Raw genomic sequence first — 19,804 nt, forward strand, 5'->3', positions numbered from 1 at the left:
AAAAATAAATTACACAACTGGACTTGATGTGTCTGGGAGTGTTCTCATATAGGTTTTGTATCGAAATCCCTCTGATTGGAATCGAAAATCAATAATCTAAAAAAATTCAATTAAAAAAGGAGCAGCCTGGTTTTAGCCTCACAACCGAAATGCATTTGAGAAGCTTCATTATTTCACAAGCAGAAGGGCCCGGTATATAAAATCAATAGTAAGCTATTTGATAAGACAGAGGCATGTTCGAAGGGAATGTTTCTGTTTAAAGCACAATTGGACCATGATACTTGACTTTTGCATTTTAAACTTAAAATCGAGCCATTATTTAAAGATGATTTTATAAAATCAACAGAAGGTTCTCTACAGTGCAATGTAGAATATAATGTATTGTGAACTAAGTCACTGTGGGGAGGCATATGAAATTTCCTCTTGGTGCACCACGGTGGGTCCTCCATTAGAGCAGACAATCAATCGATTTGATTGAAAAATGGACGATTTCACCGATTTCGATGACAATAAAAGTATTGGAAGTGTGAAATATTCATTGATCATCATTTAATCCCGGGCAACGTCGGATCTCCCTGCTAGTATTATATAATTCTAAAAATAGAGATAATTAAACATAAGGAAATTACCTTTTGAAAATGTCTATTTCCTTTTATGTTCAAGAAGTCGTTTGAACGTAACTAAATTTATCAATTCCTCATCTTGGTAATCGATATCGAAGTAAAACTGTATATTTAAGAAAAGATGCAAATTGCCGAGGTCTGCGGTTACCTTTGGTCATTTAGCCGGAATAAGATGATGAAGAAAACATGCGGTCAGTAGAAAGAAAGGAACAATGGAGATGCAGGAAAGAGAAATGATGCCAAACATTTGAATTGCGAGGTGGGATTTAAGCTGGAGCGAAGATGCAAGTTGGGCTGACAACAGCCTGAATAACAGAGGAAATCAATACTTATTTGCAGACTTTGAAACCAATAAGATGCATGCTGAGTAATGGCTTGCATATGCAGACTTAACACTTTCTGTACACGTGCATAAATATGCATATGCACACATGTACGGATTATATCAGGAAAAAACTTGAATGCCTACTGGAGAGAACTTGAATACTTCTTACTAGACACTATCTTCGAGTATTTAAGGTCTCTCTGTGCAGGGGTTTGTCAGGAAAATCTCGCATAAGAATGGATACTTTTTTCTACAAGAAAACCCTGACTAAATATTCAAAATCACATACAATTCACGGCCCAAATAAGATCTCCTCGGTATGGCTAACTCATATTAGGGTTTTTATGAGGAATGGTTCATCTTCCCCAAGTGATGTTACCTCAAGCTCGATACTCCACCAGACAAGGTGAATTCTTATCCTGGAATCCAATAAGACCCAGAGATCACAAGTAAGACATACTATAACATATTAAAATGGTCAATTAAAGAGAGGAAAACTATATTCCAAAATTTTTACTAACTCAGTGTTTGAGAGGTTTAGGAGAATTTTAATAGAATATTCAAATATCTATGTATCTCATGTAGAGATCAAGTGTTAGTCTCAGGAAGAACTTTGACTGAAGTAAAATGAAACAGATTATATTGAGAACTTTGCAAAGGCAACTGCAAAGAGAGGGGGCTCCCTCTATCGGGCTAGAAAATTACATCAGCGAATATTCTATATCTCTACAAAACTACAATTCACTCATGCATAGAGTATTGTTGCCACATCTGGGCTGGGGAATCTACCACAAATCCCTCCCTTTTAGAGCGGATCCAAAAAAAGTCTCCAATCTAATAGGTTTAGCAGTATCGGTGAATCTCCAACCTCTGTTCCATTACTGCAATGTTTCACCCTGTACTTGTTTTACAAGTACTTTAATATGATCTGATGAACGCATAGTACTTGTGTCTCCCTTGGCAGACATACTCCGACTAACCCAACAAGCAGCAAATTCCCACCTCTTCACTGTTGAGGTCTCTAGATGCCGGAAAGTCTTCTACTTTAATAGTTTCGTCCCACAGACTGATAAACTCTGGAATTCCCTCCCTATTTCCTGCTTCCTTGACTTTACTAACATGCAGAAGTTTAAATGAAATCTTGCAGCTCAGCTTCCCACGTTGTCACCTGTAGACATGATCCCAATTGCTAGACCCTCACGTCCGAGTGATAATACACCTTTTTTTGGGATGAAACAGAGTAATATATATGAAAGTCTCATGGACAAAAAGAAAATCAAATGCAGAAGTAATGGACATGATTGGATACAAGAGATCCCTTCTCAATATCATCAGAGAAAGAGAACTCAAATTTTTCGGCCATATAATCAGGGATGACGGACTAGAGAAACAAAATTCACAGACAGTTTAACCAAATTTGCAACGAATGAAGAGGGCAGCAACAATGAGTTCATGAGAAAGACCGAGAACAGGGGAAAATGGAGAGCCATAATTGTCAATGTTTGCAAGATCAAATCCGACACTTGAAGAAGAATATATATATATATTTTTTTTTTTTGCATTTTTTTTCTTTGAAGATTGTAATGCAGGGTATGGGGCAGCCAAACCAGATGCCAACATTGCCCCGCTTTTTATTGAAACCAACCGAGAGCTCTTTTTAGTATCCTTACTGTTCCCTTGAGTGCAATTGTCTGGATCTCTTTTGCACTTGGTTCACCAAGAATATTAGTTAGGTAGGACTTCAGGTTCTTCTTCATAAGCTCTGTAGCACCTATAATAACTGGTATGATTGATATCTCTCTAAGATTCCAGTTTCTTTTAATACCACACATGAGACTCTGACATTTGGTCTGCCTCTCTCCTTCAGCTCCGCCCAGACCTCCACCACTAGGGACACTCACAGTCTGAGTCCATTATTCCTAAAATGAGGAGATCAGCATAGAAGCATAGATTAAGGTTTAATTGTATCACATATGATTAGATTGCAGATATTAGTGCGTTATTAACGATTCCATGACTGGTATTTGGGTGTAACTTTTTATTTATTATTCAATAAGTTCTGCTAAAACAAAAAAAAAATGACCTTGATATTTGAAGGCATGTTGAAAGTTTGCTCTTTCATCTGATTCAACGTGTAAATCCAAGATGGGAATTATAAAATTGGAAGAGCTTCAATAAACACAACCAAAAATTCTGAATGTCTGCAGACTGCAATCAAAACCAACGATTTGTAGTCAATATGAGAAGATGAAAAGATTTCAACTATTTTGTATATCTCAACTGTCCATTCTTCATCTCTTAGGAATGTGACCCCCCCCCCTCCTCTCCATCAATAAAAATATCATCCTAATCAGGTTTGTTAGCCAAATTTTTGGCATCTGGGAACTCTGCGTTTCTAAAAAATAAAAATAAAATTCCTTACATCAATCAGAAAGTGACTTGCTTTATTCAGATATTGGCATTAATTTTCTCCATTTGACTTTTCCGATCAGTACTCAAAAGAGAAGAATTTTTATAGGATGAAGTATGCATAAAAAAGAGTCTATTAGATTTATTTATTAATTAATTGCACAAAAACAAAGAAAAACAAAATTAACTAAAATTTTACATATAAAAAATATAACAGGATTTGCTCTTACAAGTAATACATCTAAATATGTACACATATTAGTATTGGAATGATTAATCGGAATCGGGAATCAGAAAATTCTGAATATTTTGGGGCATCAGAATCGGTATTAGAATCATCTGTGCCTATTTTCCAATACCCCAAACGATTCCTTTAATTATCTTTCTTTATTATTTTGTTTTGAACAAAATCTTCCACTGTTGGTAGCAATAACAAGAATGATAAATATTTACTCGTTTTAAACTACCAGTAATGCGAAAAGCTATAGATAACCCTAACCCTAACCCTAACCCCCACAAGTTTACTTTTACGGTTGAGAAAATATATGCGCATTTAATACGTGTTTTATGGTAATCAGGGGAAAATAGTAATTTTATAGTTAAATATTTAGAGATTTATAAAGAATTGGAATCAGAATTGGTAATTGTATCGGAATTGGGAATTTAGTATGGAATCGGTAATTGTATCGGAATTGGGAATTTAGTACAGAATTGGTAATTGTATCGGAATTAGGAATTTAGTATGGAATCGGTAATTGTATCGGAATTGGGAATTTAGTACGGAATCGGTAATTGTATCGGAATTGGGAATTTAGTACGGAATCGGTAATGGTATCAAAATAGGTAAGAATATTGGGATCGTCCCATCACTAATACATACAAATGATACTTCATACACGGATATATAAAAGACACATTTATTGATGCATGTAGAGGCATATCAAATATAACTGTTGTGGAAAAGACAATGACTGTATGTTGTCTGAAAGGCACTTCAATATAACTAATGTGGAAGTTAGGAAATGATTGACTGCATGTCACAGAACTCGTTTGGACGAAACAAGAGCAATGAACAAACGAATACTTTCACTGAAGTGATTTAACCAAAACGGGGAATCGAGGGAGGGATTTGGTAAGATGATATCTTAACGGTAAAACCAAAAAGAGAGAAAAGAGAAAGTGGCCTTCAGGGTCATATTTTGTGACATGGTCTGGAACTGCAAATATTAGGGGGACAAAATGTAACTCCAAAAGGTCCATTCATAGACCGATGATAGTTATCTTGAAAGCGGATCTGACTTTAAAAGCAGAAAGAATGCTAAGATAAAAAGCATTAAGTTGGAACAAAGAATCCAAATTTAATCTCCTACGATGAGATTATGTTAAATATCTAGACAAAAGTTTTCAAAAACACCTTTATTTTAGCTAATGATCTGCAGTTTTTTTGAGTTATAATAAGAAAAATATGAAGTTAAAAATCGTTTTGTTGGTGCTCGGTAATTTCTGTTAAATCTCAAAAAGCAGACAATACTTAAGCAGACGTCATTTGACCCACTAATTTTTCATTTCGTTTTAAAATACTTTGGTAATTTTTCCCCGTCTTCTCCTACTGACGATACGATCGCCAAAGTGTACCAGCATATCACGTAGGGATAAAGCAAAGATTGTTGGATATTCAGGCTTGAAAATTAGCTGATCAGTGTTGTAGCCTTGCAAACCGGTAATAATTAAAACAAACACAGCGGTGTAATTAACAAAATGTGTATTAACAAAAGTATGTTACAGTATAAAGTATATGTCATGATGCTGGAGCCATGACTGCCACAAACCCCCATGCCAAAACAACAAAATAATTACCAAATGTATCAAAATCTCATTTGAATAAAAATTATGAACCTGACACAGGCATCTGCATGGGGGGAAGCAACAAACTTGATAAATTCTCAAAAAGAAGATAAGTTAAAATATGATATTTGAAAGGTCATTTCCGGCAAAAGGTTACAGATGTAATCAGATCACACTAAAGTCAGGTCAATTTAGTGAAACGATAATGATCGAATAATACACCCCTGGGTGACAACGTCGTTCCAAGGGGACGTTTCAGATAGTCACAAATGGTTATATAATAACAAACGTAAAGGATACGGTTGTTCCTATTTACAATGCCTCCCCACGGGACAGTGTTTGACACCAGGGTCGTTTTTTTAATGTTGAGAAAAGGAACAAAAATAAAAATTGTCTCAGTCGTGAAGGATTTCTCCTCCACTGACAGAGAACAAGAAATTGAAGTGCAGCATCTGAAAAACAGATACTACACTTTGATCTTGTCTCGATCGTTGTTGGTTGACGATTTGGGTTCGAGAAGAATCACTCTATCAAATTCCCATGTGTGTATCTCCTCCTAACAGCATTGGATTTTTTTTGGGGGATTATCGATTGTCGGTACTTATCGGAGGGATTCCGATAGAAACCCCACTTAAGACACTTCCACGCCATCCATAACCTTCATCGAGAATAAAAAATATATTGTTATATTGTCATATATCAGTGTATTGTTATTCTTTTAAACACATCAGAAATACAACAGTTGCATGATAGTTATAATGGACAGTGCCATGTATTGTGGAAAAAGCTAAGCTCAGTTCAAATCCTATCTAATCCTTTGTTCAATTATGCTCTACTAAAAGATGTACCCGGCGTTGCCCGTTATTAAATATAATGTTAAATTCCTTAAAAAAATGAAAAAAAAAAAAAAGAAAGAAATTGAGACATGGTCATGCAAGTATTATATTTTCTTTCTAAACAGGTTGCTCCTTGTAAGAAAAAAAAATATTCGAAATGAGATCGAACTAGAAACCTGAAGTGAGTCAAGTATGATAGCTAGGCACAACTTTTTCAAAGTATTTTCAAACCTATTCATTTTTAACATAACGTAAATCATCTGCACATGCACAGCTGTCAAGTTTCACAGCCGTGCATGTGCATTCGTGAAACAGTCGGCAAACAGATAAAAATTCAATGACTCCTAACACCATTTTTTCAATTTTGATCCTTTAGCAGATCTTTTTTTTTCCCCAGATGAAAACCGATTAAAAACTTTTCTACATGTCTGAATATACTATATACCAAATTTAAAAATTCTTTGAGTATATGGGTTGAGAAGTGTCCTCACTCACCCACACACACATTCTCACTTTTATAGATATAATAGATTACTGTTAGGAAAGGTATGAACCCACAATTGCCCACCCTCCAGCTATGAATTAAATAGCAAATTATGTTCAATTAACCATATATCATGGATCGTTTATAATAGGTATTTTGTTCGGAATTAAATAATCCCAAAAATATTTGATATATCGTCAGAGCTTGATTACCCATGAAGCAGATTGTCCTACCCAAGCCAAACTTTCACAAAAAGAACTCGCCTAATTACAACCACTATCAACAATTTCCCCACTCTCTATCTGTGCTTAAATCTAAATGCAAGTTCCATGAGCAAAGATTCTTTCGTAGAACTTTCTGGCTGTGGAACTCTGTTCCACTAGCCTGCAACATCGTTTTCAAGTCCAATATAAATAAATTTTTGTTGAGTCATCTCCTTAAGCAGTCAATTTCTACCTAATTTCCATCACCGTACATACATTAATCCTTATCCTAGACTGGGTCATGATAAGTGATGACTAGGGCTATGGCAACAGCATATTCTTTTCATTGTTTTTACTCTCGAGTATAGTTAGACACAGTTAATCAACCGAGAACCACATCACTCTACATAAAAACATATAAGATATCAATGGAAATATATACCTGAGAATCAAAACAAGGAAAAGAATATGCTGTTGTCATAGCGCTAGTTATGACCCTTGAAAAAAAAAAGCATCAACGGAACAAGGGACACAGCTGAATTTTTTGTTATTATAGTATTTACCATGGTACATATAGTGCAGCTGAATCAAAAAGGAGGTATACATTGGAGAGCTGATGGGAAAACTTGTTCACTGCCCATAATGGTGATGGCTGTTCACATCGGATAAAGCACTGCCGCCTTGCATGCAGTGTCCCTAGTAGAAGTCAAATGAAGCCAAAATGAAACCAGAAACGCTTGTTCTAACAAGTAGTTGAGAGAGTTGATGAATCCATGTTACTAACTACGCAGAGAGGTTATTTTCTTACGAAAGTCCTTCCAAAAGTAAAGCCTCCAATTTTTTAACTTAAAAAATTAAGGATTAATGAAGATGCAAGTGGTGCCCTTAAAACGAGCGACCTTTTGTGTTCCAGATTTTTTTTTTTTTTTTTTACATAGTCACCATCATTCTCAATGCACTTTTGCCGGGAATTCAATACTGCATCTGTTTCTGATACACGTCTATGATAGGGATTGTTTCTTTGGAGTCTCACACCGTCAATATCTGCAACAGAGAGATGAAACTTTCAGGTTATGAATGCATAAAGTCAATTATCATAACAATGCAATTTGTAATCCTCCTTGATTCATTCGTGCAGAATAAAAATGGGATGACTTACTTTTGGAACGTCCCTTTTATAAATAAATAGATAAATAAATAGATTAATAAATAGATTAATAAATAGATAAATAAATAAATAAAAAAATAAATAGATCAATAAATAAATAAATAGATAAATAAATAGATAAATAAATAGATAGATAAATAAATAGAAAAATAAATAGATAAATAAATAAATAGATAAATAAAAAATTGGTAAATAAATAGATAAATAAATAGATAAATACATAAATAAATACATAAATAAATAGATAAATAAATAGATAAATAAATAGATCAATAAATAAATAAATAAATAGATAAATAAATAAATTGATAAATAAATAGATAAATAAATAGATAAATAAATAGATAAATAAATAAATAAATAGATAAATAAATAGATAAATAAATAGATCAATAAATACATAAATAGATAAATAAATAGATAAATAAATAGATAAATAAATAGATAAATAAATAGATAAATAAATAGATAGATAAATAAATAGAAAAATAAATAGATAAATAAATAAATAGATAAATAAAAAATTGGTAAATAAATAGATAAATAAATAGATAAATACATAAATAAATACATAAATAAATAGATAAATAAATAGATAAATAAATAGATCAATAAATAAATAAATAAATACATCAATAAATAAATAGATAAATAAATAGATAAATAAATAGATAAATAAATAGATAAATAGATAAATAAATAGATAAATAAATAGATAAATAGATAAATAAATAGATCAATAAATAAATAAATAGATAAATAAATAGATAAATAAATAGATAAATAAATAAGTAAATAAATAGATAAATAAATAGATAAATAAATAGATAAATAAATAAATAAATAGATTAATAAATAGATAAATAATTAAATAAATAGATAAATAGATAAATAAATAGATCAATAAATAGATCAATAAATAGATAAATAAATAGATAAATAAATAAATAAATAGATAAATAAATAGATAAATAAATAGATTAATAAATAGATTAATAAATAGATACATAAATAAATAAATAGATAAATAAATAGATAAATAAATAGATAAATAAATAGATAAATAAATAGATAAATAAATAGATTAATAAATAGATAAATAAATAAATAAATAAATAGATAAATAAATAGATAAATAAATAGATAAATACATAAATAAATAAATAAATAGATAAATAAATAGATAAATAAATCAATAAATAGATAAATAAATAAATAAATAGATAAATAAATAGATAAATAAATAGATTAATAAATAGATTAATAAATAGATAAATAAATAAATAAATAGATCAATACATAAATAAATAGATAAATAAATAGATAAATAAATAGATTAATAAATAGATTAATAAATAGATAAATAAATAAATAAATAGATCAATAAATAAATAAATAGATCAATAAATAAATAAATAGATAAATAAATAGATAAATAAATAAATAGATAAATAAATAAATGAATAAATAAATAAATAGATAAATAAATAGATAAATAAATCAATAAATAGATAAATAAATAAATAAATAGATTAATAAATAGATAAATAAATAGATAAATAAATAGATTAATAAATAGATAAATAAATAAATAAATACATAAATAAATAGATAAATAAATAAATAAATACATAAATAAATAGATAAATAAATAGATAAATAAATAGATTAATAAATAGATAAATAAATAAATAAATAGATAAATAGATAAATAAATAGATAAATAAATAAATAGATAAATAAAGAGAAAAATAAATAGATAAATAGATAAATAAATAGATAAATAAATAGATAAATAGATAAATAAATAGATCAATAAATAGATAAATAAATAGATAAATAAATAAATAAATAGATAAATAAATAGATGAATAGATAAATAAATAGATCAATAAATAGATAAATAAATATATAAATAAATAAATACATAAATAAATAGATAAATAGATAAATAAATAGATCAATAAATAGATAAATAAATAGATAAGTAGATAAATAAATAGATCAATAAATAGATGAATAAATAGATAAATAAAAAGATAAATAGATAAATAAATAGATAAATAGATAAATAAATAGATCAATAAATAGATAAATATATAGATAAATAGATAAATAAATAGATAAATAAATAAATAAAGAGAAAAATAAATAGATAAATAGATAAATAGATAAATAAATAGATAAATAAATAGATAAATAAATAGATCAATAGATAGATAAATAAATAGATAAATAAATAAATAAATAGATAAATAAATAGATAAATAGATAAATAAATAGATCAATAAATAGATAAATAGATAAATAAATAGATAAATAAATAGATCAATAGATAAATAAATAAATAGATAAATAAATAAATAAATATAGATAATTTTTCAGGTGCGAACAAACACCCCATAATTTTATTATACCATATTTCTTCAAACTGAAACATAATTATCAAAGTATACTTACGCAGATAGATATGAAAAGTCTTTATTAAAGTTTGTACCTATTTCCATTCCATGGAATTATCAAAATAAATAGATAAATAAATAGATAAATGAATAAATAAATAGATAAATAAATAGATAGATAAATAAATAGAGAAATAAATAGATAGATAAATAAATAGATATATAATTAAATAGATAAATACATAGATAAATGAATAAATAAATAAATAAATAGATAGATAAATAAATAGATAAATAAATAGATAAATAAATAGATAGATAAATAAATAGAAAAATAAATAGATAAATAAATAAATAGATAAATAAAAAATTGGTAAATAAATAGATAAATAAATAGATAAATACATAAATAAATACATAAATAAATAGATAAATAGATAGATAAATAAATAGATCAATAAATAGATGAATAAATAAATAGATAAATAAATAAATTGATAAATAAATAGATAAATAAATAGATAAATAAATAGATAAATAAATAGATAAATAAATAAATAAATTAATAGATAAATAAATAGATAAATAAATAAATACATAGATAAATAAATAAATAAATAAATAGATAAATAAATAGATAAATAAATAGATAAATAGATAAATAAATAGATAAATAAATAGATAAATAAATAAATAAATAGATAAATAAATAAATAAATAGATAAATAAATAGATAAATAAATAGATAAATAGATAAATAAATAGAAAAATAAATAGATAAATAAATACATAAATAAATAGATAAATTAATAAATAAATAGATAAATAAATAGATAAATAAATAGATAAATAGATAAATAAATAGATAAATAAATAGATAAATAAATAGATAAATAAATAAATAAATAGATAAATAAATAGATAAATAAATGGATAAATAAATAGATAAATAAATAGATAAATAAATAAATAGATAAATAAATAAATAGATAGATAAATAACTAGATAAATAAATAGATAAATAAATAGAAAATAAATAGATAAATTAATAGATAAATAAATAAATAGATATATAATTAAATAGATAAATAAATAGATAAATAAATAGATAAATAAATAGATAAATAAATAGATAAATAAATTGATAAATAAATAGATAAATAGATAAATAAATAGATAAATAAATAGATAAATAAATAGATAAATAAATTGATAAATAAATAGATAAATAGATAAATTAATAGATAAATAAATAGATAAATAAATTGATAAATAAATAGATAAATAGATAAATAAATAGATAAATAAATAGATAAATAAATAGATAAATAAATAGATAAATAAATTGATAAATAAATAGATAAATAGATAAATAAATAGATAAATAAATAGATAAATAAATAGATAAATAAATAGATAAATAAATAGATAAATAGATAAATAAATAGATAAATAAATAGATAAATAAATAGATAAATAGATAAATAAATAGATAAATAAATAGATAATTTAATAGATAAATAAATAGATAAATAAATAGATAAATAGATAATTAAATAGATAAATAAATAGATAAATAAATAGATAAATAAATAGATAAATATATAACTAAACGATAAATAAATTTTAAAAATCTAAAAAAAAAAACCATAGATAAATAAATGGCGGAATAAAAGACAGGTAGCATTATTTTTTAACATATTAATAACTGATGACAATTCGGCATAATATAATAACGCAAATTCACCAGTTGTTGCATTGATGTACCAGCGATTTCTTCTTATGACCTCTTGTTTGTACTTCGGGTGATCTTGTTTTTGTCTCTCACGTTTATTGTTCCGGCATAGTACACATCGCATATGTCATTCAAATACACACTATGTGGAAGACCGATATGTAACGTCAATTTGAATCTAATTTAAAACAAAATTATAATAAAACAGTGCTTCAAAATAGCAGAAGCCATAATAAAGCCCCCAAATTTTTTGCTATCTCCTCTTCCAGCCGAGGGTTTTCATGGAAATACTATTATTGAAGAGAAGGTGCGTTCAATCAATGTTCTTACTAAGTTTCCTTGTTTACATTCAGTGAACCATCCTATCGTGAAGATAATAAAAAGAGACACGAAAATCGATTAACCAATCCTTGTTTGTGGTCTTTAACACTTATTCCAATTAAAAACTTATATATATATATATATATATATATATATATATATATATATATATATATATATATATATATATATATATATATATATACTAGCAAAAGTACCCGTCGTTGACTGGGTTCAAAAACAGCCTACAGAAAAGTTGAATTTGGGGGTATCAAAACCAAAGCAAAATATGATGAAAGTAAAAATAAAATAGATTAACCCCATAATTTATTATACCATACCTGTTCACACTGAAACACTTATAAGAATATTTTGTGGATCTATATTAAAAAACCTTGCTAAACTTTGTGACATATTTCCATTCTATGGAGGTCAGGTGCGAACAAACACCCCATAATTTTATTATACCATATTTCTTCAAACTGAAACATAATTATCAAAGTATACTTACGCAGATAGATATGAAAAGTCTTTATTAAAGTTTGTACCTATTTCCATTCCATGGAACCCAGGCGCGAACGCAGACCCCACAATTTTATTATACCATCCCTATTTAAGTTGAAACATATTTATCAAAGTATTCTTATGTACATCTATATCAAAAACACTTGTAAACTTTTTTTTTAGTTTTTAATTTTTTATTTCCATACTTTGTGGACCAAGCGCGAACGCAGACCCCACAATTTTAATGAACCACCGTTCTGCCATATCAAACATACCCATTCCTGTGTCTCGATACATCTTCTATCATTATATGTAATCAGTTTTTTAAAATAGTCAACCATATAGGAGCGTATTCGTGACCACACACACACACACACACACACACACACACACACACACACACACACACACACACACACACACACACACACACATTCAGCTTTATATTATAGATATATATATATATAATGTGTGTGTGTATATATATATAAGTATATGTGTATACATTTATATTTGTATGCATGTGTGTGTGTGTGTGTGTGTGTGTGTGTGTGTGTGTGTGTGTGTGTGTGTGTGTGTGTGTGTAACAAAGAGGTACGTACATGTATATATACAGGTTTTGCAGGAAAAAATGTTTTAGAAAATAAAAATAAACTATTATATCATGGAGAATAATTGATGTATTTTCAAAATTCAAAGTGCGTCTCTACGAGGATCTTTTATCGATTATAGTACATTCGAAGATCAGGATCCACTATGACCTCAGAATAAGGAACTGAACATGGAGCATGCAGCCTTCCTGAGTTCCTTTAAGAAACACCTGAACACAAGTTTGATTCTGATAATTGATTCGTTCTTGATATTGCAGATTATTATTAAGTGGTTGTTATCTTTTTAAACTGTGTCGCACATATAATAGTCTGTAAGGTTGAAATTAGGTGAGTTGGAGAGCCTGGGATTGATGAAGTCATGGAAGTTCTCAAACAGCCACTTCTGAGTTTTTCTGGAAAGATCAAATGGAGCTGAGTTCTGTTACCGCATGTATAACCTTCTCTCGTTTAATTCACTAGCAATAGCATTCGGCAACAATGGACAGCAACTCACTATAGACATCTGAATTTTGGAATATGTGAAACAACAGGATGTGCCATTACTGTTTGAGGGATGGTTTTCATGATGTGTAAAAAATTGTGATAACAATACTGTTGCTATGTACTATTTGATAAAGGGGATTTACCACGAAATATATTGTGAAACACGATCGCCTGTGTATTTCCATTTCTTGCATTATGTTAACCTTCAGTGACTCCTCTATGAAATAATAAGTTTCTTTTCTCCTATATTATTATCACTAACAGTTTTCACGCAGGTTATCATCAACAATTGCTTACCGGTAATAACGTGCACGGTTTCCAGATTTTCACTGATCTCCACCTCTTTCATTAACCATTGTAACTGACTTTGCATTATCACAACATTCACTTACCATTGATTTCTTGCTGGTAAAAGTCATTGATATTCCATGGGATTTGGGTAACAAAACACCTCCTCAAGGTCCCATTCTTCTTATTATTATTATTATTATTATTATTACTATTATTATCATTATTATTTAGAAGTACTATTATTCTTTTATTATAAGAGAAGTAGGATAAATTAAGGTTTTCCCAGCAAGATGGAAAAACAAGAGGAACAGCTTTCAGTTGATAGAAGTAATGAAACTTGTTATTTTGCCAGAACTAAGGCATATTTTAGCATGTTGAGCTGCCCCAAGACCAATAAAGTCTAGGCCATTTTTGAAATGACCTTTTCCCTGTTGACTAGATCCTGTGAAGTTCTAGATGTCCATCCTCCCAGGCTTTGCCTTCTCTTTTTGATAAGGGGTTAGTTTATTGATAATCGATTGAGGCACCTCTATTGGAGAATGCTGTGGCACTTTTTTTTTTTTTTTAGGTCAGAGTGCTCCTCCTAAGGGACGCTAACTTTTTTTTTTTTAATCTCATTTCCGACTTTTGCATCACAGTTTTCATTGTGGGAGTGAAATGAATACAGAAAAAAAAAAGCAAGAACATATCTAAAAAAAAAAAAGCCTTACAGAAAGAAACGTTGAGAAACTTGAATATGATATAATCTTTACTTATATTAGGTTGGTGCAAAAATAATGTCGTTTTTATATTGACCGTCAAAAAACGATATTATTTTTGCACCAACCAATCAATGTTTTGTGAAATTTTCGAAATAAGTATTCTACATCTTTTCATAAATATTCCCCAAATTTCAGCTTCTTTGGTTGGAGATTTTTAGAGGGCATAATATGGGCACAAGTTCGAATTTGAAAATTCAAATATTTCAGATTTGCATTAAATTTTGTCCATAATCATAAACACCAATAAAACAAGATTCCCTGAATTAGAATTTCTTCTTGAAATAAAATATTTATTTGCACAAAATATAAAAATTTACGTTTGACCAAGTAAGGCACAAGGCCATTCAAAAGTGTAAGGAAAATGGGTGTTGATGGTCATCCTTGGTCCCAATTACTTGAATTTTGAACATTCACAAGAATCAAAATCATGTAATAAATTTGGATCAAAATGGGAATAAGGATTCTAAACATAATGATTAGTAGTATTATATGATGATTTTAAACTTTGGTAGAAGACATAAAAATGGTGCAAAATAGTTCTTTTTATTTCCTCACGTTCACCCCTAACAAAGCATATCACCACTTGGACGTAAGGGGCTACTATTTGAGACCCTGCCTAGGAAATATTAACAAAATATTGGTTTATGTTACATTTAAACTTCTGGATATCAATACAGTAAGGAGAGCAGGTAACGGGAAAGGAATTCCAAAGCTTAGTTGTTTGAGAGAAGAAACTATTAGAGTATAAAGCTTTCTGGCATTTAAAGACCTCAACAATGAAGGGGTGATATTTTGTTGCTCAGCAGGCTTGTTGGGTATATGTACGCCAATGGGCCATGAGTGCAACGAGTTCATCAGAACACATTCCATTAAAATATTTGTAAAACAGGCACAGAGATCCAACATTGGAGTGATGAGACAGGGGTTGGAGCTTAGTTGACAAAGTGGGACCTATTAGATTTAAAACTCTTTCTTGGACTTTATCCAAGAAGGAATGGCTAGTGGTAGATGCACCAGCCCAGATGTGGCAACAATACTCCATGCATGGGTGAATGGTGGTCTTGTAGAGGTACAGGATACTATCAGGTATGAGTAGTCCTCTAACTCGATAGAGGGAACCCACCTCCTTCTTTGCAGCAGCCTTTGCAATGTTCTCAAAGTGTTTGTTCCATTACAGTTCGGATTGTTCCATTACAGTTCGTTACATTACAGTTCAGATTGTTCCATTACAGTTTTGATTAATTTTCCCTTTCCTGGGACGGGTATTCTCCTGGTAACAGATAAGAATGAGTTTATATATTAAAGAAATCAGCATGGTAGCAATTAGAAGATCTATTTAAAGCGTAACAGTAGGAGAAAGAATTCATGATGACGTTAATGCCATTATTAGAATCACGCCTTAAGGCCTTTGGGGTCCACTTATCGGATATCTTAATAGGAACAAGTAAAAATCCGAAACGTTTCAGAGAAATATAATACAAATTGATGACAGTTAAAAATGTTTTAATGCAGCAAAACATTTTCTCCACAAATTCGCTTTTGCTTTGTATCATCTCCTAAAAAATATTTCCAGTTTTTAATTTTGCAGAAAATGTAATATATATAAATAAAAGAGTAGATGTATGTATCTAGAAGTGTAAGCCATGTTCAGTTTCAGAACAGTTTCCGATGGTTCGTTGTTCTACGCAAGTTCTGGGAGGTGGCCGGTTTGCAGTAGACGGAACAGTTTCCGATGGTTCGTTGTTCTGCACAAGTCATGGGAGGTGGCCGGTTTGCAGTAGACAGGACAGTTTCCGATGGTTCATTGTTCTGCACAAGTCATGGGAGGTGGCCGGTTTGCAGTAGACGGAACAGTTTCCGGTGGTTCGTTGTCCTACACAAGTCCTGGGAGGTGGCCGGTTTGCAGTAGACGGAACAGTTTCCGATGGTTCGTTGTTCTGCACAAGTCATGGGAGGTGGACGGTTTGCAGTAGACGGAACAGTTTCCGATGGTTCGTTGTTCTGCACAAGTCATGGGAGGTGGACGGTTTGCAGTAGATGGAACAGTTTCCGATGATTCATTGTTCTACACAAGTTCTGGGAGGTTACTTGTTTGCAGTAGACAGTTCTCGAGTTGGAATCCACGGAGCAAAATTTCTTCCCATGTTGACACAAAGAAGAAAACATATGCGAAGTTACAGGAAGGTTTAATATTTATTGAGCAATTCTGGTTTCTTATTAGTTGGTAGCAGAACGTGAATTAATTCAATTCGTCAGTTCCTAGCAGCATCGTTTATAAATAGAATCTCCTGACTGTGCGGGAGCATACCCCATTAAATCAAAAATATTGTAACAATGTATGCATGTGTGTCTGTCCGTGTGTAAATATTTAACCGATAAACTCTTAAAATACCGGTGACATAACATTGAAATTAACAGGAGATAGTAATCATACACCAAAGATGGTTTATAACGAGTAAAATCTTTATATTTATTTTCATGAACAATAACATTTCTAACGATTTAGGGAAATATTAAATAGAGCGGCCTTTAGAGTAAATGTGGTATTCTGGTGATGGATGATTCTAGTTAAGAATAGGATAAACATTTTCAGTAAGTGGGACCAATGCCTTCTTTTTCCTTACACATCCGAATGGCCTTCTGACTAATTTATTCAAATCTAATTTTTTAGTATTTTGTGCAAATAAATATTTTAAAGTTTAGTATTAGGTACATTGGAAAAATCAAGAAATGCTAACTAATTTGCATATTACTTTGCCAAAGGACATCTTATTAATTAATATTAATTTCTATTGTGTCCAATTACAATGGTTGTGTTTATTTTATATAACATATAGTTTTACTTATGAATAATTTTATATTGTCGATAAATGACGAATAAGCTTTCTGATCTGTTACGATCAATTTATTTCAAGGTGAACTTACTTTATTTTCAGCAAATTGTTATTATGTTATAAATTGTAAATTAACAATGAAGCTCCCTCCACCCCAAAAAAAAAAAACGCGTACAGTGATCAAACATGCAAGACAGTGAGTATCCTCACTTCACACAAAAAAAAGCTGGGAGCAGGAAGCTGTTCGTTTATTTGATTTTCACTCTCAATTCCGGGACACAGGTCCCACTAGATGGAAAGTTTTTAAATCATGTGGATTTGCGTCGTTGAAAGCATTTGAAGGTTTAAAATTTTAAATGTTAAGAAAAACATTTCAAAATTTTTACTTTCAAATAATTTCAACGAGGCAAATCCACATGATTTTAAAAGGATGCGTGCCAGCGCCACCCCTCGGACTTACATTAAAAAAAAAAAAAAACAGAAGTCTTCATTACATCAGAGACTCGTTGCCGTAAAATAAAACATCAAGACGGGAAGAAGAAGGAAAAAAAATTTAATACCTGAAGAAGGTTTCTTTGTAAACCGAAAAATTGTATTTAAATAAACATTACGTTTATTTAAATAAACAGTACGTTTATTTAAATAAACAGTACGTTTATTTAAATAAACATTACGTTTATTTAAATAAACATGGAATACGAGATCTTTGCTGGATTGAAACAGGTCAACTGCAACAAATCATTAGGACTTGATGATCTACTGTCGCCCATGTTTGCACCGATTTTAATGGATGTGTTCAACGATTTGTTTCATGAGAGTTCTTTTCTGGGTTAAATCACTAAGAGAATGAACATATTGCTGAAGACAGGAATCGAGGGGAGGAGATAGACGATTACAAACCTAAACGACAGAGTTAAAGATTTTGGCCAACATCTTATTGAACCAATGTCATACAGTGTCATTAGGGAATTGATCAAACTCGAGCAGAACTTTGATGTGAAGGAAAAATCAATCCAGAACAACTAGCAACCAATCTATACGATCCTAGAGAGGATAGATGATGACATAGAGGGTACACTGATCAATGTGGATTAGGGTCGGTCATCACACTTTTGCCATCTGTTTCAGAACATCATCGCTTTTCAAAAGTCCTTCCATAAATGGATCTCAATTTTTTATCGCTTACTAATGAAAACATGTAACATAGCGCAGATGACTATATGCAAATGCTGAGCCATGAGCAAAATGACGTCACAGTAAGGAAAAAAGAAGACTATAAAAAGGAGAGAGAGCACGTTCGAGAGAACGATCACGTTAGAGACGTGAATGACGTTCGAGATCATGTTAGATGAAAATATGTAACAGAGCAGACGGCTACATGCAAAAACTGAGCCATGAGCAAAATGACGTCATGGTAAGGAAAAAGAAGAGCACGTTCAAGAAGACGATCACGTTAGAGACGTGGATGAAGTTCGAGATCACGTTAGAGATGTGAATGACGTTTGAGATCATGTTAGACGTGGGTGACGTCACAGCCGTAATAAGAAGTCATGCATGGCGGGAGAATGAGGAAATAAATGTCATTGTTACAATGGGAAAATGCTTGTTGAAGTTCTTTCCTATTCTTTGGTTACTTTGTGACTGCGGCTACAATGTGCTGGGTAACATTACAAATAATGTATGTAAAAAGCATTCACGATCTTCCATGATCTCCCAATCAGTGTATCAGGTTTGTCCACTGTCATCCTTGTTTTACATCCTTACACTGGAGTCACTACTTCACAAACTAAGAGATGAGGAGGCAAATTTGGTTTTATGTAGAATCACTTTGCTTGTTGTAGCAGGGTGCGAGTCAGTTTCCATGTTCACTGATAACATAACCATTTTCGTGTCAGACATTGAGATAGTGACGGAGGCATTAACATGTTACGAAACAATCACAGGGGCCAAAATCGACTGTGTCAATCAG

The 19,804-nt window shown here is 30.0% G+C and overlaps 1 protein-coding gene across 1 annotated transcript in view; it reads right to left on the reverse strand.

The window, feature by feature from the left end:
* LOC145242665 (protocadherin gamma-A4-like) overlaps positions 1–19,804 on the reverse strand; it is a 423,021-nt gene that overhangs the window by 323,834 nt on the left and 79,383 nt on the right. The window lies entirely within an intron of this gene.

This window comes from Euprymna scolopes, chromosome 21, assembly GCF_053919585.1.
Source record: "Euprymna scolopes isolate OS-2025 chromosome 21, ASM5391958v1, whole genome shotgun sequence".
NCBI lineage: Eukaryota > Metazoa > Mollusca > Cephalopoda > Sepiida > Sepiolidae > Euprymna > Euprymna scolopes.